This window comes from Chionomys nivalis, chromosome 13 (genome assembly GCF_950005125.1).
Source record: "Chionomys nivalis chromosome 13, mChiNiv1.1, whole genome shotgun sequence".
In the NCBI taxonomy this organism is placed as follows: domain Eukaryota; kingdom Metazoa; phylum Chordata; class Mammalia; order Rodentia; family Cricetidae; genus Chionomys; species Chionomys nivalis.
Genome location: NC_080098.1, coordinates 7,191,860 through 7,214,885, shown reverse-complemented (window position 1 = coordinate 7,214,885; position 23,026 = coordinate 7,191,860). Strand labels below are relative to the sequence as shown.

Below are 23,026 nucleotides of genomic sequence, written 5' to 3'. Positions count from 1 at the left end.
AGAGACAGAATTGCACAGTGGGCAGCATGCTTTTTCTTCGAGTTGGCCCAAGTCTCACCTTTATCCCAGATTCCAAGCTCCTCTGGCCCTGACCATGAAAGGGATGGGAGTCAGGAAGACCTGGGCCTGCCTGGACCTGCTACTAGTGGTGCCAGGGGTATGCCCAGCTTGTCACAGCACAGGTGAGCAGGGTCTCTGAGCATCTTTGGAGGTAGAGCAGGAGCTTGACCCTATTGAAAACTGTTAACCACCTGCCACAATCTATCCCAAGGTTTCAGGGAGTAAAAATTCTTTTGTAACCAGTAGATTGTGTACTAGGGAATGAACTTGACACTAAGTACTTAATCAAAATCCACAGGGAATTCCCAAAGAATACAGAAGAGGACTAGAGAGGTGGCTCAGTCATGAAGTACCTGTCACCCAAGAGTAAGGACCTGAGTTCAGATCCCTAGTACCAATGTAAAACTAATGTATGGTCACACAAGTCTGTAACTCTGGCACTGGAGTTGAGAATGGCATATGCCTGGAATTCACTGGGGAGAATGGTATATGCCCGGAACTCACTGGGGAGAATGGTATATCCCTGGAACTCACTGGGGAGAATGGTATATCCCTGGAACTCACTGGGGAGAATGGTATATCCCTGGAACTCACTGGGGAGAATGGTATATGCCCGGAACTCACTGGGGAGAATGGTATATGCCCGGAACTCACTGGGGAGAATGGTATATCCCTGGAACTCACTGGGGAGAATGGTATATGCCCAGAACTCACTGGGGAGAATGGTATATCCCTGGAACTCACTGGGGAGAATGGTATATGCCCGGAACTCACTGGGGAGAATGGTATATTCCTGGAACTCACTGGGGAGAATGGTATATCCCTGGAACTCACTGGGGAGAATGGTATATCCCTGGAACTCACTGGGGAGAATGGTATATGCCCGGAACTCACTGGGGAGAATGGTATATGCCCGGAACTCACTGGGGAGAATGGTATATTCCTGGAACTCACTGGTTCAGTCAGTCTATCAGTGAGCTCTGGGTCCAGTGAAGGAGCCTGTGTAAAGATCAACTGAGGAAGACAGCCAGCATCAGCCTCTGGCCCTCACATGCGCAGATCACACATGCATGCAATATACAATAACAATACACTATAGAAAAGATAAAGTTGAGGGGCTGGAGAGATGGCTCAGAGGTTAAGAGCACTAGTTACTCCTCCAGAGGTCGTGAGTTCAATTCCCAGCAACCAAATGGTACCTCTCACAACCATCTGTAATGATATCTGGTACCCTCTTCTGTCATGCAGGCATACACACAGGCAGAACACTGTTTACATAATAAATAAAATCTAAAAAAATAAAAATAAAAGATAAAGTTTAAAACAAAAAGAACTTTAAAAAATCATGTTCTTGTATAGAAAAATTCAAGATGACAAACATATGTTTCTTGAGTTAATTTATTAAGTTGAATGTCAGTCATTAAAAGCTAAGAAGAAAAGTAGATCCTAATGTCTACATAGTAAGACAAACACGAACTGCTGACTTTTAGCAAGTTACACAGTCCTGTGGATTGACATAGTGTGGTGCTTTCCCGTGAGAAATGGGGCAGTGGGGCAGACAGGAGAGCCAGTATAGTCCCCAGTATGCAGTCATGAAGATGAGAGTGGCATCCTCCACAGCACTGTATAGACAGGGGAAGGCACTCATGAATACACTGTGGAGCATCTAGGACAAATGCTTGTAGTGCCAGCACAATGGAGCACTGAATGTAAGCCAACCAGAGCGACAGTCACTTTGTTACAAGGGAAGGGGTGGGACAGGAACCCTGTGTGTGATGTAGGAGTGGTTTTTATTTACAGAATACATTTCTGAGAGATTAAATATGTAAATGGCTAAACGTTGGAAGAAAGGGGGGTATGATGCATGCTTGTATGAATAAGCCAAGTAGGAAGGGCATTCTTGAGGTTTCTGGATATTCTGGATAAGTTTATGTCAACTTGACATAAACTAAAGCCAATCGAGGGGTGGGAAGTTAAAAATACTTCCATAAAATCAGGCTGTGGGCAAACCTGTAGGGCATTTTCTTAATTTATAATTGATAAGGGAGAATCTAGGCCTTGTGGGTGAGGCTACCATTGGGCTGGTGGCCTTGAGTTCTATAAGAAAGTAGACTGAACAAGCCATAGAGGTACTAGCCAGTAAGAAGCATACCTCTATGGCCTCTGCATCAGCTCCTTCATCCAGCTTCCTGCCCTGTTCTAGTTTCTGTCCTGACATCCTTTGATGATGAACAATAATGTGGAAGTATAAGCCAAATAAACCCTTTCTTCCCCAACTCACTCTTGGTCTTGAGATTTCATCATAATAATAACCCTAACCAAGACACTGGAGAAAACTGAATGTCAATCAAGTTTAGATACCAATAATATTTTAAGTTTGGTTGCACATAGTAATAGCTTTGGAAGGAAATGTGAGTTATCTTTAAAGTCATATTGAAGGACAGCAAGCTGCACATGACATGCTTGTTGAGGGAGCTGGCGGGCTGCGTTCCTGCCACCCAGCTCCTGGCTGTCTGGCTAGCTTATACCCTAAAATAACAACACACAAACTGTATTCATATAAACACTGCTTGGCCCATTTCAATTAATGTGTGTAGCACCACGAGGTGGTGACTTACTAGGGAAATTCTAGCCTACGTCCATATTTGGTCGGAGCTTCATCGCATCTGCCCTGGAGAAGAGAGGCATGGCATCTGAGCTCACTTTCTCTTCCTCCCAGAATTCTGTTCTGTTTATTCCACCCACCTATGTTCTAACCTATCAGGCCAAGCAGTTTCTTTATTAATTAACCAATGAAAGCAACATATTGATATGACACTCCCACATCACATGCTGTCTTAGATTTGTCCTTAAAGCTGGGGAGGTGAGCAGTCAGGGTGCCCTGGATAATTGGTGGTGAGCTGAGCAGCTGGGTTTTCCCGAGTTTATTGTAGCATTGTCTGTGATTTGTATAGATTTACTTTTGTTTAGAATTAAGACAGCCAGGTACCGTGATTAAACAGGGGGAATTTCTCACAGCTATGGATCTGTCAGAACTTTCCAATTAATTTGAAATTCAAAATCCATAAAAAGATCGCTAAAAATATGGTTTTAAAGTGCTTTTTTATTTATGCAAAAAATTCACCAGAGAGAAAAATAATCAGATGGTTTACAATTCATCTCAGATCACTGGCTAATATACTAACTTAGAAACATATAGAAATCCTTAAAAGTCTGCCAAGGATATGAACAATCAGTTACAGGGAAAGACTCAGTCTCGTTTGTGAGGGAAAATGGGCAGTGCCTGGGCCGCCTCCGACCAGCAATCCTGTAGCTGTAGATCAGACACTAAGATTGGCCAGGCTATGGGGAAACTTCAGCCGATGGGAATGTAAAATGGTGCAATGCCGAGGAAGAGCAATTTGGCCGTTTCTGTCAGGATTCTTTCAGATGCGATTGCCGTCGGGGTTACACACTGCAGCTCTGTGAGAAGTTGCTCAAGGTTGGAAACCATCGTCTCCTCTAATAGGTGACCTAGCAAACTCCATGCAGTGGAGTCCTGTGCAGCTTTGCAAAGAGAAGAGCCATCTGCATGCCTGTTTCGGAAGGCCTCCCAATCCATCACTGATGACACTCTGCACTCCGATGCTTGTGTGTGAAATGAAAAATGAGTATCTTAATTAATTTGTGTAAAGAAACTATATAAAGACACGGAGGAAACTCACACATACACAAGAAGTGGACAAGGGCTTCATACACAAGAACCTTCAGGCCCATGAAGGCATCTGTGTAGGTTGAGCCCTGGCTTTATGTGACATCCATTAGTGGTCTACTTTTGTACGAAGCTGAATAAAATTCCAAAAATAACAGTTAGGTCATTGAAAACATATATGGTAGGTGCCCATGAAAAGTTTGCTTCAGTATGTGTTTTGTGCAGGTTGTGTCTGTCCTGCCAGCCCAGGATGGGTCCTTAGATTAAGTCAGAGATTGTGACTGCTGAGAGAGAAAGCACCCTGCTCATCCCTGCAACATTTCGTCACCTCCCTCCCGGCCCTGCCAGCTGCTCTGTTACATATGAGCACCGAGCATGCTTTAACCAACTGGGGATCAGATGAACTGTCTGCCCATGAATTATATCAAGGCTCTTAGGAGAGTTCTGGAGCCTCCAGCCAGTGCTGCTTCACTGTCTTGGGCTTAAGTTCGAGCAGCTGTGTGCTGGATGCTTTTCCATTTTTGTTTTTAAACAAATGTGTGTTAGCACACCCTCCCTCCCTTCTTACACATCCTGCCCTGACTCCAGACTCTGGATTGGAAACACAAAGCTTTTTAGTCTCTTAAGAAGCAAATTAGGAACTTAAGGGACTTTTCTTCCTACCCATTTTCTTTCCCTTCTTTATAAGGAAAAAAGCATTGGAGATACTCGTATGTGCATTTGCTATATCTTCTAAGAGGCAGAGGGAGGAAGGCAAAGTTTGGAGGGCTCAGTGCTATTTATTTTATTTTTTTAATCAATGCATATATATATATATATATATATATATAGTATGTGTACACGTGTGTGTGTGTGTGTTGGCAATCTACACTCAAATCCTCATGCTTGTACAGCAGGCACCTTATCCACTGAGCCAAATCTGACATCTCCATTCTTTAAAAATTGTCTAGTCCCGTTCCAAATCTGACATTTGCATATTTAACTTTAGACACTGTCTTTAAAGCAGCCTGGCAGCTGATGTCTCCAAACACTGTTGACAGGCTTCCTTGGGAATGCTGACTTCTTTAAAAATTTGTGCCCATATCTCCTGTCCTCCCCGAATCACCCCATTGGTCAGTATTTCATGCACCAGTGCTTCATGGATAAGTTCAGTGCTGTGGGTGTCTGTGCTAGGGAGCCTGGCTTCCAGGCATGCTGGAAACTGTTTCCTGTGCAGAAGACATATAATGAGGCATCCAGAAAAGTTCTCCTTGTTTTTAAGTTATTGCAAATGAATCCAAACTCTTGGTACTCGGGTGTTTAGGATTGTTACATTGGTAAGGGAAGATAGACTGCAATATGATGTAATGACCAGGGTTTGGGGGTTTGAAAGATCCACCTTGGACAGCCCAAATGCTATCTCTAAGTTGGTAAATTAAATTTACAATGAAACCAACAAACGGACTAACAAAAAGAAAAACTGGCAACAATCAGGTGTGTATGTGTCCTGATAATTTAGAGAGGCTGTGTGTGCATGTGCCCACTACTACAGCAAGAAAGAGAAGGGATGGGGGACAGAGATGGGTGCAGAGCAGACAGTGACTGAGGTCATCCAAGCCCAAGTCCATAGTTAAGCTCGGTACTCTGTTACAGATGTCCATGTTTGTAGAACAATCTGGCCTGAGAGCCACACAGCTGGAACACTCTTAAGCTGAGATTGGACACTTATCTGTCTTAAGACACCGTGATTTCTATCAACTAGACTGCTGTGGTGTGTGTGTGTGTGTGTGCGCGCGTGTGCATGCGTGTGTGTGTGTGTGTGTGCATATGTGTGTGTTGTTGCTTTTTCTCCCTGCTGTACTGCTGAGGATGGAACCCAGGCTCTCTTTTTCTACCCTGAGCTGCACCCAAACAGGAAACCCATTTTATTAAGTATCACCTACAGTGTGTCTGAATGTTTCCATTAGGGTAGAATGTCACAGATTCTATCTTGAAGTAGACCTTTGGCAAGAACCAGCTTGCATAAATAACTACACCCCCAGCATGTGGCTCTTTAGAATAGAGGACCCAATGAGACAGAATAAGAGAGAGGATGACTCAGCTTAAACATGTCTTCAGGGTTAGAATGACTTAACTCCGTTCACCGGGCTCCGTAATGTTAGCGGGGCCTCCCTGGCAGTCGGCAGCAATGCTTTCATCTTTGTGTTTCTGCTTTTACCTCCAGCTTTAGGTTTGTTAAACCTGATGTGTTCATTGGTTCGGATGAAACCTGGCACATAGCAGGGATATGCTGTGCACCAATGAACTGTGGTGGGTAGGAAGCATGTTCGCCTGCCCCGGTGGGAGAGCATGTTTATGCTGCTATTATTAGCTGGGTTTTTTGGTTTTTTTTGGGGAAGACAAGAACTCTACAATTGTTGTAACATGTTTCTGAGATACAGAGGATGAAAACCGCAACAAAAACGCGAGCCTTTCAAGTTAGCACATGAGCTATATGCATCAGTGATGCGGAGGAATGGGGCCAGGAAGACTGACTGTAAAGAAAGAGCACACACGGAGCACATGCCTCGGCCGATGAGCGAGCACACATGGAGCACATGCCTCGGCCGATGAGCGAGCACACATGGAGCACATGCCTCGGCCGATGAGTGAGCACACACGGAGCACATGCCTCGGCCGATGAGCTGACCCACACTTCCAGACCTAACCCCCTGAGGTCCTCCCCAGGACTCACATGATGGAAGAAGAGAGGTGACTCCTACAGGTTTCCCTCTTGACGGACACACATACACATATCAGGAGGCTCCTGTCAGCACTTTGTGTTGGATCTAATTTCTAGACCTGCAGTGCACACCACCCTCTGTTAGAAGTAGCACGAACTTCCTAAGACTAAGCATTGGCCAGTGCAGAGCTGAATGGTGATAATCTCGCTTACTGTGTAATCCACACGCTTTCCCCACATTTCCCAGAACTGCAGTGCTTCACCAGCTGGGTACCCAAATCTTAACTATTATGTTCTAGGGGATTGGTTTTCTTCTTACTTCTGCCTAGAGGAGCACAACACGCTTGGGAAAACAAAACAAAACAAAAATCCTGAAGAATAAACAAGGAAGAGCACAGAGAGGGCACCAAAGTTTGTTTGTGTGGGGTGCACTCAGCGGTAGATCCCTAACTTGTTTGTGTGGGATGCACTCAGCGGTAGATCCCTAACTTGTTTGGGTGGGGTCAGCTCAGCAGTAGATCCCTAACTTAGCGTGCTGGAGGCCCTGGGTTCCAGCCCCAGTGCCCTTGGAGGAAAACCATGCTACAGAGCTTGTCCCAGACTATTTTCTGTGTGTTCAGGGGAAGGTCATGGGCAGGCATAGTGCTTGTGTGTCGTGTGATTGTCTGCAGAGACCCATCCCCTCCATCTGTCTGACTTGCTCGGGCAAGTTTCTGCAGAGATGAAGCGCTCCTGCAATAGAAAATCTCTTTCTTTGCCAAATCATCATGATTAAATATTTCTCCTGCTAAACAAAACGACATGTTGGCTGGCAAGGATTACCCAAACCCTCACCTCCATTAAAAGTCTCTGCTGCTGCTGGGAAGCAGTGGTGAGAGGTTGTTTTGTGCTGAGAAAGATGCCTGAGGCAGCTGTGCTTAACACTGCTTCTGCTAAACTTTGGCTGGGCTCCTGAGTCTGAGCTTGTGTTCCAAATTTATCACCAGAAGAATTCAGGCAGAATCTTTTTTCTTTTCTTTCTCTCACATCTCCCCCTTTTTTCTTTAAGATTTATTTTACTTTTATGTATGTGTGTGAGTATAGTTTATTATGTGTATGTGCATGACATGCCTGTGGGTACCCACAGAGACCAGGAGAGGGCAGCAGATCCCCAGAGCTGGCGTCATAGACAACTGGGAGCTGTTACCCAATATGGGTGTTAGTTAGCATCTGAACTCAAGTCCTCTGCAAGTGTACCTGTCCACCCAGCCATCTCCTCAGCCTTCTCTCCTGTCTGAGTCTAGCATCTTGGTGTCCCCCATTGCCAAGGTTTGAGAAGAGCAGTTTAGAATCAAAGCAAACAGGCTATTCACACAGCACGGTGGCTCTTGCTATGTGTGTCTTCCACCTACATTTCCATATTCTCCACCACCCAGAACTAGTAGTCACTGTCACTGCTCTAGGGCCATGCTGTCCTGTGCTCTCACAACATTTGAAATATGCTGCCATCACCACCACCTGTCTGCTCAGAACTCTTGTTACACTTACAAACAATAACTCCCCAGTTCCTCTCCTCCACCTGCTGGAGTCAACATTTCAATTTTTGTCCTTTTATGTTGTTACATACATTAGAATTGCCCTCTCTAAAACAAAAAACAAAAACAAAAACAAAAAAACCCAACAACAACAAAAAAAAAACTGTGTGCAGTGCCAGATGGTTGTGGCACACACCTTTAATCCCAGCATGTGGGAGGCAGAAGAAGGTGGATCTCCAAGTTCGAGGCCAACCTAGTGTGCAGAGTGTGTTCCAGGACCCAGGACCTTCAGAGCTCCACAGAGAAACCCTATCTCAAAAAATAGTATGTGTATGTCTGTGTCTGTGTTGTGTGTGTGCACATATGCTCCTGGACACACGTGGCAGGGTAGTGGTTATGGCAATTATTAGACAATGTTAGGTGTTCGTCCTTGCTCTCTTGTTTGAATGCAAGGCCAGCTGGCCTGTGAATTCTGGGAGATCTTCCTGTCTGTGCTCCCATACTGACTTGGGAGTATTGGGATTAGCGATGCACACGGAGGCGTCTGAGGTTACCTGGGTTCTGAGGATTCAAACTCAGGTCCTCATGCTTTCACAGCAGGCTCTACCCACCTGCCAGCCCATCCTCTTTTTAAAGGCTGAATACGATTTCATGATTAAGTGAATGCATGCACCTTTGCATTTTGTTTACTCATTCTTTGATGACCATGTCCTACCACAGCCATGAACAAGGCTCTACAGGTACCTTCTCAGGACTCTGCTTCCGGCTGTCACTAGCCCTTTGTTTAGACCTCTCTGGAAGTCCCATTTTTCATCTATGAAGTAAAGATGGTGGCACTGAACTTCTGCTCTGCAGGAATCCAGGAAGCCATCATGTTGAGCAAGCACTTTGTAAATTAGGAAATACTTTCTGGAGTCGGTTTTTGTGGTGTGAATATGGAGTGAGAAGCTGAGAGCTCGCTGTATGCTGTATCTGTGGGTGTGGCTGTGTTTTATTTACTATCTACTGGTGAGGATTCTGTAGAAGGCACAGGCTGAGAAATTTGATTTCCATCATGAAAAGGTGGTATATGGGAGTGGAAACCTCCTCTGGCTTCCTATCCAGGAGCTGCATGTGGTATTGCCCTTCCTCTCACATCTTCCCGGTACTATCACTGCTATAACATGTGGTGCGGCTTCTCCAGAATCTGTGCACTCAGACAAAGCCTGGGTGCAGATGAGCAGTCCAAGGCAGAGGCGCTGGGCATGGGAGAGCACGCCCTGAAGAACATGCATGGAAAGGGAGGGGCCTGCTGCCTGTCTTGTCTCACCCATGACACCTGCTGGCACACACACGTCTTACCACATGACTGCAGTCATAAAAATGATTTGGCTAATGCTGCAGAAGAGGGAACCTGGGACCTGGTTCCCGAGCATGTCTGCGTGAAACAGGGGATTCTGGGAGTGAGAACTCTTGGAGCATAGCCTAGGGCACAGGATGTGGGAGGCTACCAGGGCGCAGTTAACACCCATCTCATTTAAAGGCAAAGGAAGAAACTCAATAGTATATATGAAGCAGAGAGAGAGAGAGCCCCACACGTGGTCACTTAGTTACTGTCACTTTGGAGTAGGGAACTGAAGATCAACCTAATGGCAGAGAGCTGTCAGGTGCCAGAGCACGGGCCGGAATGAGCAGCAGTTCCCGTGCAAATGGGTTCTCACCTGAGAAGATGATTTGAAAAGATTCCAGCCAGGCGGTGGTGGCGCACACCTTTAATCCCAGCACTCAGCACTCGGGAGGCAGAGGCAGGTGGATCTCTGTGAGTTCGAGGCCAGCCTGGTCTACAAGAGCTAGTTCCAGGACAGGAACCAAAAGCTACGGAGAAACCCTGTCTCGAAAATCCAAAAAAAAAAAAAAAAAAAAAAAAGAAAGAAAGAAAAAGAAAAGAAAGAAAAAGGAAAGATTCAAGCATTTGTGCGTTTGTCCTGAAATGGGATGTGAGGTGAGAGGGTCTAACAGTGATTGCCTGTGTTCGTGCTTTTCTACCATATTGAATCATCGCTGCTCTTTCAGTCTGGGGCTGGCATCCAGCAGCCATCCTTAACTTCCCATGCCTGCCAGGATCCTCCCCCAGCAGTGCCAGGCTGGTCTAGAGAGTGCCGTAGTGGGTCTCAGTTCTAGCCTTAGCAGGCTCTTTCAAATGTGCAAAATCTTTAATATAATTCCATATCTAATTACAAAAGCTGTCTTTTACAGGTGCCCTCTAACTATTTAAATACCAACATGACTGCTATCAAAAGTGTTAAGTGAGGTCCTGAGATGAAAGGCTATGATCTTGGCAATGCCTGTAGCTAGATCACTGTGTTTGATAGCTTTCAATTGTGACCTTGAATGCCTTGAGCCTTATTTCTGTGTAGGACTGTTAAACAGTTTGGTGAGTTAGAACCCGAGAATTCCCGTCCCTTAAATTTAGAAGCTGAATTGAATTTAAACCTGTCTTCACCATCTCTTCTTTAGGCCTGAAAAATTAGTTAGTGTAGAATTGGTGGAATGTGCACTAGACCTTGGTGGGAAGAAATATTTAGATGGACAGTTTGAACTTTGTTGAGATGTAGAGTCTAATTGCACAGATTTTGTCAACTGCTCTCTCTCTGTCTCTCTCTCTCTCTTTCTCTTTCTCTCTCTCAGAGTTCACTTGTCATGTTTTAACATGGGCTATTTATGCTGACCTTTATCTTTGCACTTGTTAGGTCATAGGTTAGGTCTTGCAGAACGCTCTCTTTCCTCCATATTCTTCACAGTGGCCTCATGTCAGGTGGGATCAGGTGAGAAGCTGTTATGGGACCACCACTGCCAGCCGAAGGGTCTTAGCAACAGGGTGAGATGGAGTTTTGAACAGAAATAGAGAAATGCCAGCTTATACATATTCAGTTGTTTTTTTCTTTTTGGCGTGGCCTTCCTGTGTAGTTCTCACTGGTGCTAGTTTAGAACTTTGACACTGTAGACCTGGCTGGCCTCGAACTCACAGAGATCCATATGCTTCTGCCTTCTGAGGGCTGGGATTAAAGGCCCTACTCAGCTTTTATATGAGGCTGATTTCCTGGCCTCTTGTCATATATCAAAGTGTCTTTATTTTCTTTGAAAATAGGTAACATGCTGGCAAATAGACTGTGCCCATTACACATAAGCACAATCGTGTAACATGCTATATACATATAAGTTGTTCTAGGTTCAGCATAAAGGACCAGCAACAGTCAAGGCCAGATGCTCCCCAATCCAGCCCTCAAAATGGGCATCAGAAATCACCAGAGCCTATGGGCTCACGCATGCAGCCAGAGCACACTAGAAACATTCACATGACCTTGTCTAGAACTCCAAGCTGGTGTGGACTGCTGTCCTGTGTAACAGTTAATATATCTACACTGTAAGGACTATTTAGGTTCCGAGCCATTCTCGTACTGCCATTAAAAATCAAAATGTCAAGGCTCTCAGCAATGAGGTAAAGGCAAAGTCCTATAGTCTGGCATCATGCTAACCGGTCTGTCAGACGTGAGACTTTGAATACAATGCTCACACAGCTGTAATGTTTATATGCAAAACATTTATTGCTGTACGCCAGTTTTTATGGCAAGACCTGTTACTTTTTTATGAGTCTGCTGCACTTTTATAAGTGTAAATATTTTAGTTTATAATATGGACAGTTAAAAATGGCAACGCCCTTCTATTTGGCTGACGAGAAAACCTCTTGGTTAGGATGACAGTTGGATCCCTCAGCACCCTGGGTACTACATGAGGGTGAGGTGAGAAACCACGGGAGGGGGAGGGGTGCTGAAAACAGAAGTCAGTGGCATGAAATCACAGCAAATCAGGTGTTTGGTGATACTCATACATAAAATGCATTGCTCATACATGTGAACACAAGGCCTACGGCGTGCTGGGCATCATATAAACACTGGATATATGAACCTATTGCTGGAACCAGCGTCCCTGTGTCCCAGTCCACATGTGTCCCGAGAGTGGCGCACTGGGAATATTTGTTGAATAAGTAGCTGAGCAGATTTTCTAATGTTTAATGTCACACAAATCCTGGAGATTTCCAAGCTGTTTTAAACAGAAATGTCTTCGCCTCCAGATTTGGTTTGACTTGTAAAATTGATTTTAGAAAAATGAAAAAAAAAATGCTAAAAAACCAAAACAAAGCAAAAAACCCAAAGCACTGATCTCTCTTCGCCACTAGGGGTCGACATTGTGCAGCGAAGGGATGCGTTTTTAAGGAACCCTTTCCAAAAGCTGTTGGTTGAAGGAATGAGTAAACTTAGTACTGCAGGAGAAATCTTAGAACTGCATCAATATATTTTAAACTTAGCACAGGGTGAGCATGTGTCTGAGTTAAAAATACATCTATGAAAATAGCTAGATAATGTGTTTAAAAATAACACCTTATAAATAGACAACAAACAATGACTTTTTTTCCCTTAAGTGCCGGGGAAGCTCTGCACATGCTAGACAAGTGGTACTCTGAGCCTGATTTAGTCTTTACGATTTTTAAGAACACTTCCTACCACTATCACACAGCATATTTGATCTAAAGTCAAAAGATATAATGTACATGTTAACATAGAGAGTGCCCTTCCCCTGCCCCCTAAGAACAGGATACGGTCCCTACAAAGCCCCTTGGTCAGTCTGCAGAGTTGGTGTGGTTTCAGTGTGGAGCAAGATGGTATCATCCTGCTGCATAGACAAGAGATGGTGACTGATTCCACACCTTCCTCCCTCCCCAGAGCCAGCCAAGCACAGCCAGGTGTGTGAATGGCCTGCTGCCTGGGAGCCAGTCTGGATGCCTTGTGTCTGCAGGATGGCAGGCTGACAGTGACTTCATTGTTAAGGACAGAGGCACAAGGATTTCAAGAAAGGATTTTTCTTTCACATCCTTATAATGAGTTATAGTTTTGTACAAGTTACTGATGGTTTTATTTAGTGTGTGTAGTGTGTGTGTAGTACGTGCCTGTATGTATATGGCACGTGTGATTATGTGTGTGCAGGCACACATGTGAAGGCCAGAGACATCTGATGGCCTATCCTCTCCCTCTGAACTTTATTCTGCTCAGACAGGCTTTCTCACTGGAATCCGGAGCTCACTGTTTTAGGGCTAGGCTGGCTGCTCCCAAAGCCCCAGTGATCCTCCTGCATCAGTTCCTCATGACCCAAACTCGCGTTCTCACATTTTTACAACACTCTTACCCATGGAACCAGTCAGCTCGTTAGGTCTATTTTCGTTTTGTTTTTATTTGGTACCCGGGGCTAAGCCCGGAGCCTTGAGGGGCCAGGCAACTGCTCTGCCACTGAGCCATAGCACATGCCTTTTTTAAATTTTGAGATGAAGTTTCCCAGGCTGGCCTTGAGCTCACTCTGTAGGCACCAGTGCTCACAGTCCTGCCTCAAGCTCCCAAGGGGATGTCTGCACCATTGCTGTTGTCTTTTCTTGAGAGATTATGATGTCGGACCACGTGTGGCTGATTGAGTAGACCCTGATCATACTGCAACCCTAGCTGTATCTGAGGTGCCTTGGCTGACAGGTTAGGAACAAAATCTGAAGCCACTAAGTAAACTCTCTGTCTTCTTCTGGCACCTGGTGGAAGTGCTGGTTTGGATTCCACCAGAGCTGGTCTCTGGGGAACAAGAGGGGGCACTCAATGCCCTCATGCTTGCTCCTTGAAGAATTAGCTGCTTGGGACTCAGTCACAGCAGCCAGCCGGTAGTTTCTGGGTGTCACAGTGGGCTTTTGAGCCACTCCACCTAAACCCCCGGCCCAGATTGTTACCATGGAAATTGGAGTCTCCTTTTAAAGGAATATCAGTCTCCTGATAAAGCAATTCATAAACAGATTTGAAAGGAAGTTTAAGGAGAGCTTTATTAGAGTTTGAGAAAAACAAAACTAGATAACCAAGCTATAAACCGCTCTAGTACCTGGGAGGAAGGGGATGAAGAAGAGAAAGAGAAAGCCATGCCTTTTAAGTGAAAAGCTCTGAGGAAAGCAGGCAGGCTCAGCAGGGGAGCCGCACGGTGAGACAACAGCCAGGCAGTAGAAGGTGTTCTGCGGACAGGGAACTGTGGAGAACCAAGGGAAAAGTCAGGACGTCAGGGAAAGCGCCCCAGGCCTTGGCCAGTGTCTGAGAGACAAGGAAAAGTTACGCTAAAAGTGGACCGGCCACAGCTCTGCAGAGTCCTTCAGGAGAACACCTTTACAGGGCTTCCTGGGGCGGGAGGTCCCTGGCTAGATGATTGGCAGGCCCACCTGGATTTCTTAAGGGGCAGAGGCAAAAGTGTGTAATGTTTCGGGTAGTTGAGAATGTCAGGTAGAATAGTTTATTCTTTTGACAGGGGGAAGTGACTTTCTCTGAATGGGCCTCAACAAAACCCAGATGTCTTCATCTTTTGATATGGGAGTTTAGATGCTAAGAAGTCTCAAAACCGATGTTTACTTTCCTAGTGTTTCCAGGGCAGAGGGGTTCATTAAGTAGACTGTGGATGCCTGAAGGAGACTGAAGCACACCCGCTAGAATACTTAGTTACTGCCTGATTTGCCTGACTTGGAAAAGCCAAAGCAGAAGTCTCCGGGGTCAAGGTTACCAGCGAAAAGAGTGTTGAGGCTGTGGGTGACGCTTTACTTTTGGCAGCTTGGGCACAGGACACCACTGTCTGCAGTGCTCAGAGGCGGAGCTTGGGCTGTTAATGTCTCCTAGACAGGAATTTCCAGTAGCTACCAAAGAACCCCCTGGGAATTATTTGATTTACATTAAGGAAAACTAGAAGTTGACCTGCATTTACACGCCAGCCCAGTAGCATGTGATAGACCTCTGTTTTTCATAGTTCTGTCTCAAGCCAGAGAAGCAAAGAAGGCTGCTGCGTGCTAACTACTGAGTCCTAAGAAAGTCTAGGGACAGGATAATGTGAGCGTCAACTGCTCCCGCTGGACCCAACAGCAGTGGAAAGACGTGCACCCACAGAGCGGGGGGGGGGGGGGCACACGTTTGGCCTGGCGATTCTGAATTCGGTTCCTGTGAATTCTGTCCCTGAGTGTCTTCCTCTCTCCTTGGCCTGCCCTTGCCAACTTTGCCCCAGTTTTGAGTCTCCTATGAGCCCCTGCTGAAAGTTTAGAAGCGGTGTTTAAAACTCTGGAGATGTGTGTATTTTGGAGAGTGGAGTGCCCGCTGAATGACAAAGGGGCAGATGACTGGAAGCTAGAGGAGACTTGTCACAGGGAGGAGTGGTGTGCAAGGCATGCCTGCTCCTTTTCCTTATATAGAAGTGCAAGGGGCCCGGCAGTCTCCGGAGCTGCGTCTTAATAGGATCAGGATAATAGGTGCTTCTATCTAAGTGCGGTTTGATCAGCACCCCAGCTTCCTTCTCTAAAAATATGGAAACGTATTTTTTTCTTACGTTTGTCTATTTTCTGGAATGCTGTGGACTACTGACTGCACCTGGCCCAGGGGATTACTCCTAAGCATCCAGGACATGCGTGTATTTGCCACAGTGGGTTGCTATTTTGAAGTCAGGGACCTGTCTGGAGAGATGTGCTCTACGAGGCCTGGAGATGGCCTCTGAGGAGTTCTCTGGTGAGACTTCCAAACAGAAATTCCCTTACTTCAACCAGGTAAAGTAGACCCTGTCTCGGGAGTCTGTCTCTGCTGGGAGGAGTTTCTATTATTATGTTAATGGTCTCAGTGCAGCCCTTTTAGAGGCTTTGGCAGTGGGTAACCCTTTGTCTGCCAAAGGCAGGCTCCTGCTTGGCTTGCCTGCCCAGTTTGCAGGGTAAACAGTGGGTGACCTATAAGCCAGCCAGTCAACTTGCAGATGACCTTATTAGGCAGCCCCAGGAGGCTGGTGTCTGAGGACAGACTGGCAGGGCCTGCTGCCCTGCGACTATTCCGTGAAGAGCAGGAGAGCCCACACCCTGGAGGCATGGCCTAGTACCGTTCAGTTAATTATAGTGCTCTCCAACGACAGGACTATGTGGGCTCTTGGGCAGACATGCTTTATGATGTGGTTAGCGAATAAGTCTGTAGTAGGGGACTCTTGTTTTCCTGGGCTCTTTCTGCTGTAGCATGTACTGAGTCATTCTATGAAGTATGGACTTTATCAGAAATGTTTGTTTCCCTTCTGGGATGGGGGTGGGGCAGCTAGAAAACCTAGGCCCTCTAACATGCTAGGCAGACATTCCCTGAATATAGTCTTAATGACGAAAGACAGATGTGGATGAGGAGAGAAGGTGGCTCATCCCTTGCAGTGTCAACCTGGGATCCGAGTTCCACCCTTGGTTCTCCCATGAATGTGGATGGAGAGACTCCACAGAATTGTCCTCTGACCTCTGCACAAGTTGTCTTCACACTTGAGCTCAGAAACACACACACACACACATGAGTAATAATAATAAACTTTTTAATGGGAGAGGGAAATTAAAATTCATCTTAAAAGAAAAGGTCCAATGTTAAGGACCTTGGGTATAGTTACATGTTTTGCTTTTTTTTTTATCTTTTTTTGTTTGGTGTGGGGGGATGGAATTCAGGGCTCCAGTGAGCCCCATCCCCAAGCCCATGCCTTGCCCTTTCTAAGGAAGAAAGTCCTGACCCCGTGGCCTAGGCTGCTTCCTGACTGCTGTGAAGGGACAAGCTACACCGGACAGCGGTCGTATTAAACATGCATCCGTCTAGAACAACACAGCTTACGAACTCTGGCCTGCACTGTTCCAGCTGCTTGCGTTACCATCTGGGTCCTCACAGCAACCCTGTAGCAAAAGCAGCTTTTCTTCAGACATGGCTCTGGGTGGGTCTCTCGTTCTACCTACTGCTCATGTATGGGGTAGGCAAATGTACTTGACTGACCCACGGGAAGCTAGAGAGATGCTTCAGAAGAATCAGCTGGGTAGCCAGGGTTTTGAGGGCCTTGGGACTGACTTTGTTTAAAAATATGTCTTTAGCTTGATAGGTGATGTCCTTTCCATAGTCTGAAACCTCACTAAAGGAAGGAACTCACTTGGTCACTTGAGTGTCCAGTGTCCTTCAGTGCTGGTTTCCCAGAACTCCCAGAGGAGACTCAAGCATGAACATGCTAAAATACTCTCTCTACAGCATTCCATGGTATCCATATGTAATTTAAACACATCTGTAGCTATAGCCACTGTTACAAAGCACTGTTTAGGTAGTATCTTATGGTTTCCGTTGCTGTGATCAAACACCACGATCAACAAGCAAGCTGAGGAGGAAAGGGTTTATTTGGCTTACATTTCCTCATCATTGCTCATCACTGAAGATGTCAGGAATGGAATTCAAACAGGGCAGAATCCTGGAGTCAGGAGCTGATGCAGAGGCCATGGAGGGATGCTGCTTACTGGCTTGCTTCCCCTGGCTTGCTCAGGCTGCTTTCTGATAGAACCTAGGACCACCAGCCCAGAGACAGCACCACCACAATGGGCTGGGCCCTCTCCCCTCCCCCATCAGTTGCTAATTAAGATAATGCCTTTTGGCTGGATCTTATGAACAAGTTTTTTTCTCAATTGAGGTCCCCTCCTTTCAGATAACTCTAGTTGTGTCAAGGTGACATAAGACTAGTCAGTACAAGTAGTAATGACAAAAACATCTGTAAGTATTCAATAGGTTTAACTACATTTTTGGTTCAAGAACATGGAGAACTGACTGTGCACACTGCAGAAGTCAGGAAGGTCAATAGGTATAAGAGCAAAGCAGTACTGGAGATGGAACCAGACCTTATGCATGCTAAGCATTCTCTCTTCCACTGAGCTGTATTCCAACTGGGATGAGATGCTAACTGAACTGGGAAGTTCTGCAGGTAACGGAACACCAGTTCCCATTCACACTATAATCTCACAACACTGAATCCTCTGTACATCCCGGGCAACCCTTTGCTTCACAAGCCTCAGAGGGCCAGTGATATGGTGGCTATTGGGTTATATGCGGTGATGGAAGCCAAGACCATGGACCAGGTTGTGAATATCTGTGGAGGATTGCAATGAGAGGGAGAAAAGAGAAAAGGAGGAGACAGAAAGAGAATATAAACATATGACTGATACGGGAAGAAAGAAAGAAATGAAAGAGGGGGTGGTTAATGAAAGCACAGCCAGATAGATAATATATTTTTTCCTATGCCTTTCCATCCCACTGTTTATAGACCCCAAAGCCACATGTGAAGAAATGCTGGGTTCCTAGGTATTTTCTCCCTGTCTGAAAGGACAGCATGATATATTTTAGCTCAGTGTCAACATCTGATGAGAATCTACGCTTCACTGTTTTTCTCCTGCTGAACTTCAGAGGTGTCTCTGGGGTTTTCAGAGAGTGCCCGTCGTTGCCTTCCTTCCCTCATCTCATTAGTCTGACAGGATCCATTTACACCTTTGCTCCCAGGTTCTCCTCCCAGCCGAAGTTCCTGGCACACCCAACAGCTCTTCCCCACCCACCTACCACTATTTTCTCCCTCCTAGATACACTCACTTAGCAGCACTTTTTCCAGGAAGTGTTCCCCGTCTAACCCCATGTCTTCGAGTTGGACATCACATGGCTTTTACACTGATGTTTCAACTCTGGAGCCCGGTATAATCCCACGAGATTGGTGAGGCTTTTAGGCTTAACAAGTGTGTGACTTTGAGGCATTGAACTCACTTGTTTATCTAGCCATTCCAACCCAGTGAGGACTGTGTCTTCCATTTTCCTGTACTATCTTCCCATGGGTACCCAATCTGTCTTTCTGGTGCCAGTGACACCTAAGCAAAGGCGCATTCATCTCTCGCCGGTGTTCCTCCACTAGTTAGCAAATGGACCCTCTGAGAGCCAGGAGTGTGTATTGGGTACCGATTAATGACACCAGTGAAAAGCATTGGAGGTGGATCATTGCCACTGTTGTTCTTAAGATGCCCTTCAGAGGTCCCAGGAATAGTCAAAGCTCCTCCTGGTCATTCTCATATATAGCTCTAGAACTCATGTGAGCCACCAGGAATAGTCAAAACTCCTCCTGGTCATTCTCATATAGCTCTAGAACTCATGTGAGCCACCAGGTACCATGCCACCAGCTGGATTGGGAGACTCACAAACCATCCTAGCGATTGGTGTTTCCTTGCATCTGTCCACATAAAAACCATCCACCAGTGAGTACTGAGGGGAGGGATTATGGGAGAAGCCTCTGCTTCTTTTGGTGACTGAGATAGTGCCGACTCTCCTGCTGCAGGAGAGCACTTTCTCAGTGAAGCTGCTACATGCCAACCCCACAGTATTTCCAGAGGTGCTGTATATTGTGCACAGTAAACCCTGGGACTCTGTTGGCCAAGTTCATTTCAGAACCTTTGTGGGTTGATGCTTCACATGGATCACACATGTTCTTAGTGCCACTCTCTGAACACTCTGGACATGCCTGAGGCCTCAGCTCCTCTTCCTGGAACTCCTCCCTCCTTGACTCTGTATTTGACTATTGTAGGGACCTCAGATAAATGGAGCCACACAATATTTGGCTGGTTCATCTCAGTTAGTGTAGCAACCTTGGTTTCCCTCTTATTGAACGTGTCAGAACACCATTGCTTCTGAGGGCACCAATGTTCCATTGTATGCACATTTCAGTGTCCGTCAGTTCACGCTGGGATACTGGCTGCCAAGCCTTCCTAGCGTCTTGTGCAGCCTGGGCAAGATCATGCATTGGTGAGCTGCACCAATGCACGTTTTAAACATGAGCCTCTCTTTGGTCCTCTGTTGTTACTTTGAGAATCCCTGGCCCATTTGCTGAGGGAACCTGGACTTTCTTCCAAAGAATCATTAATAAGAAACCCTAATTCAACTTGAAAGTTTTATGATTAATTTTTTCATGACAACTGTTGACATTTTTCATTTGAAGTTTTATTTCAAAGGCATTAATGACTCTTTAAGAAGATGTCAGGAAGTCTTTGCCTCAGAAAAGGAATTCTGATGTATAAAGGCATGGTTTCCTTTCAACATATCTGATAGAGAGGTAGCTGCAAGTTGTAATATATCTTGTTGTTGAAAGTATTTCTGCCCTTTCATCCCTGCACACACAGCCTGTTTTAAATTACCTTATGGCATGATGGAAGGTAAAATTTTATTTGCAGACTTGTCCAAAATATTGCTGTGAAGCAGGAACCACAGAGCCTCCAGGGAGCCCACAGTGGGGGAAGGAGTGAGGAATGCAGAGAGGGTGTGATGAGAGGGGAGGGAGAGGGCCCACTGGGCGTCAAGCCTTCCCACTCAGCACATAAATAAAGTCCACCAGAGGATTGGTCGTTCTGGCATACAGCACACTCCTTCATGGAGCAATGAAACCGTATATTCAGCCTTGGAACTTCCACCATCTTTAGAAGTGTACGTGAGCTTTCGGTAAAACAGTTTCTGTGGCGCATCTTGATCTTAGAAATTGTCACTAGCTCACGGTAGTGTGTATCTGGATAGCTGTCTGTGCCATTCTGCTTTGTCATTTCTGTTCAGCTCAGTTTCCCAAGAAGAGTGGGAGAGTTTCCGTCTTCATTGGGATGTGTGGAGTGGCACCCAAGGCTCGCACAGAAGTTATGTGCACCAATGGGAGGTGCGGATGGCACCCAAGGCTGTCACAGAAGTACTGTGCACCAAATCTCCACAGAGTTGCCGTGTGGGGGTCAGCTGAGAATGAGGCTGAGAGTGAGGACACATGAACTCTCACCTATCACTGACCTCACTATTGCTCCCCTCGCTTGCTGTCTTCAGGCTAGCCAGAGAATGCTGTTCTGCCTTTAGAAATACATTTTACAGGAGCAGGGATGGATGTCGGTTGGCAGTATGCCTGCCTAGCATGCATGAAGCCCTGGGGTCAACCCCTAAAATTGTATAAACTAGATGTTCTGTGTGAGATTCCCTGCCTGTAATCTCAGCACTCGCTTGGGAGTTCAAGTTCAACCTTGGGCTACAGAGTGGAGTCTGAAGTCAGCCTGAGATACTCGAGACCATCTCAGAGGGTGGGAGGGGCTGAAAAAGGTAAAATTGAAGGGGAGAGATTTTCTAAGTAGCCCATTCATGGACACACACACACATCTGTTGCATAGTTATTTCCTCTGGGTTGGACATGACCACTGCCATCTTGAGTCAAACCCCCCACAGGAGACTCTTCGGAGATCATACCTATAAACACTCCCTTCTAAAGACCCTCACAAGGCTCCTCTCAGGGTTATGTGACAGATGAACAGTTGACTGGGAGATTCTTTGGAAGACAACCCATGAGTTATCCAGGGAACTTCCATCCTGTGGCTCACCCACCCCTCACTCAGTGTTTCCTGTCCAGGAGCCCAGTTAACTCACTGATAATACCAAGGTGAACTTGGAGGAAGTCTCTTTGGTCTGCGCATGCCCTCACTGGCTGTCATGAATAGACTCTGTCTCCTCCTAGGAAACGTCAGCTTTCTCATCTGCAGTGGAGTCATAACAGGCCCTCCCTGGCAGGCTTTGGGAGGACACGGGGTCCAACGCCTGCAAGCACTAAGCACAGAGGTGAGGACATGAAGGCTGCAGGTCTTCACATCATTACAAAAGGAGTGGCCTTTAACCACTTCGGCCGCTGGTAGGCTCCCTCCTGGTTGCCCTGGTTTGCACATTCTTCTTTGTGAGAGGGCCTCTATAAGGACAGTTGTCTCTTGCATTGCAAGGGCCCCTGGAGTCAGAGCTACAACAGTGAGCCGTGTTGTGCTGTCCCTCTGCCCTTTGTCACAAGTACCCTTACCCAATGGGCCGTCCTTCCAGTCTCTCATGGACGCTTTCTATTGACATGAAATGTAGGATTATTTGATCTCACTTGGTTTCCTACAGATTAGGAGAAGATTACATTTTATAACCATTGTTTCATGGTTATAAAAGAACTTTTTCTTTTTTTCTTCCATGACATTTGCTTTGTTTTGGGGTTCTCGGGCAAGGCCAACAGTTGTAGTAACTCTTCCAATTCCCTTCATCTGTCTTGTTCCCACACTCTGCAGAGGTCATGTGACATCCATCCTCTGCCCAGGAGATGAATATTCGGCAGTTTTCCCCAAAGGGAACTGTATTTCAGTACCTTACTGTTCCTCCAAGGTTCGTTCATTTGTTTGTTTAGGTTTTATTTTTGACAATTTTATCTACCACATTCTTCCTGGATGAGCAAGAGGTAACTGAGCAGGTAGAGGAAGCACAAAAGGCTGCTGACTGGTGGTGTCCTACAGTCTCACATTGTCTTAGCTCCTCTTGGCATAGGGTAAGACACCTGACAGAAGCAGCAAGGAGAAGTGTTTAGATCGGCTCTCAGCTTAAGAGCGTACAGTTCATCTCGTCAGGAAAGCACAGTGAGATCTATTGCTGTGGATTGTACACCTGAGACCCCTCACGTCTCAGGGCACTAAGAGGCAGAGCGCTTGGACAGTAACCCCCACAGGTCTATCCCAGTGACCCACCCCTGCCAGCCGTACTTCCTTCCTCAAATATCCCATAACCTCCCTAAACACTGCTACCAGCTAGCAGACAAGTGTTCCTATATCTGAGAGTGTAGAGTATCTTTTGCTTCAAAGAGTAACATGATCGTTCATCCATCCATCCATCCATCCATCCAGCCAGCCATCCATCCATCCATCTGTCGATCCATTGGTTCTTCATTTTCAGCTATATCTGTATCTAAGATGATCTGGTTTGGTGATCTAAACCTAAAGCCCAAAGTATCTTTTAGCTTTCAGAAAAGACTATTCCATTATTTCATGCAGTCACTCTGCAGATATTTACTGCAGACCTATTATATGCCGGTTAGATACAAACAAATGTTCAGGATCAAAGATACAAAGGCCGACAAACTCAGGGTCCCTGCCACTGCATAGAGTTGGGCTAAATAATGACCTTGACTCCCCTCCCTATTGATCTTATGACTCCATAGCTACCAGTTCTCTCCTGGAAGCAGGTTTCCTTCTTAGCTCAGTTTCCTTAGCCTGTAATGGAGCCTGTTTCCTGTGGGTTTCTTTAATGTCTCTTTGTAGGGAGGAAACAGTCCATCTCTAATTATTGTCTATTGTTCTTCCAAATTTATTAT

At 45.9% G+C, this 23,026-nt stretch overlaps 1 protein-coding gene across 5 annotated transcripts in view; it reads left to right on the top strand.

Annotated features, from left to right (window-relative positions):
* Svil (supervillin) overlaps positions 1-23,026 on the top strand; it is a 206,732-nt gene that overhangs the window by 98,117 nt on the left and 85,589 nt on the right. The gene's annotated exons all lie outside the window — the stretch shown is intronic.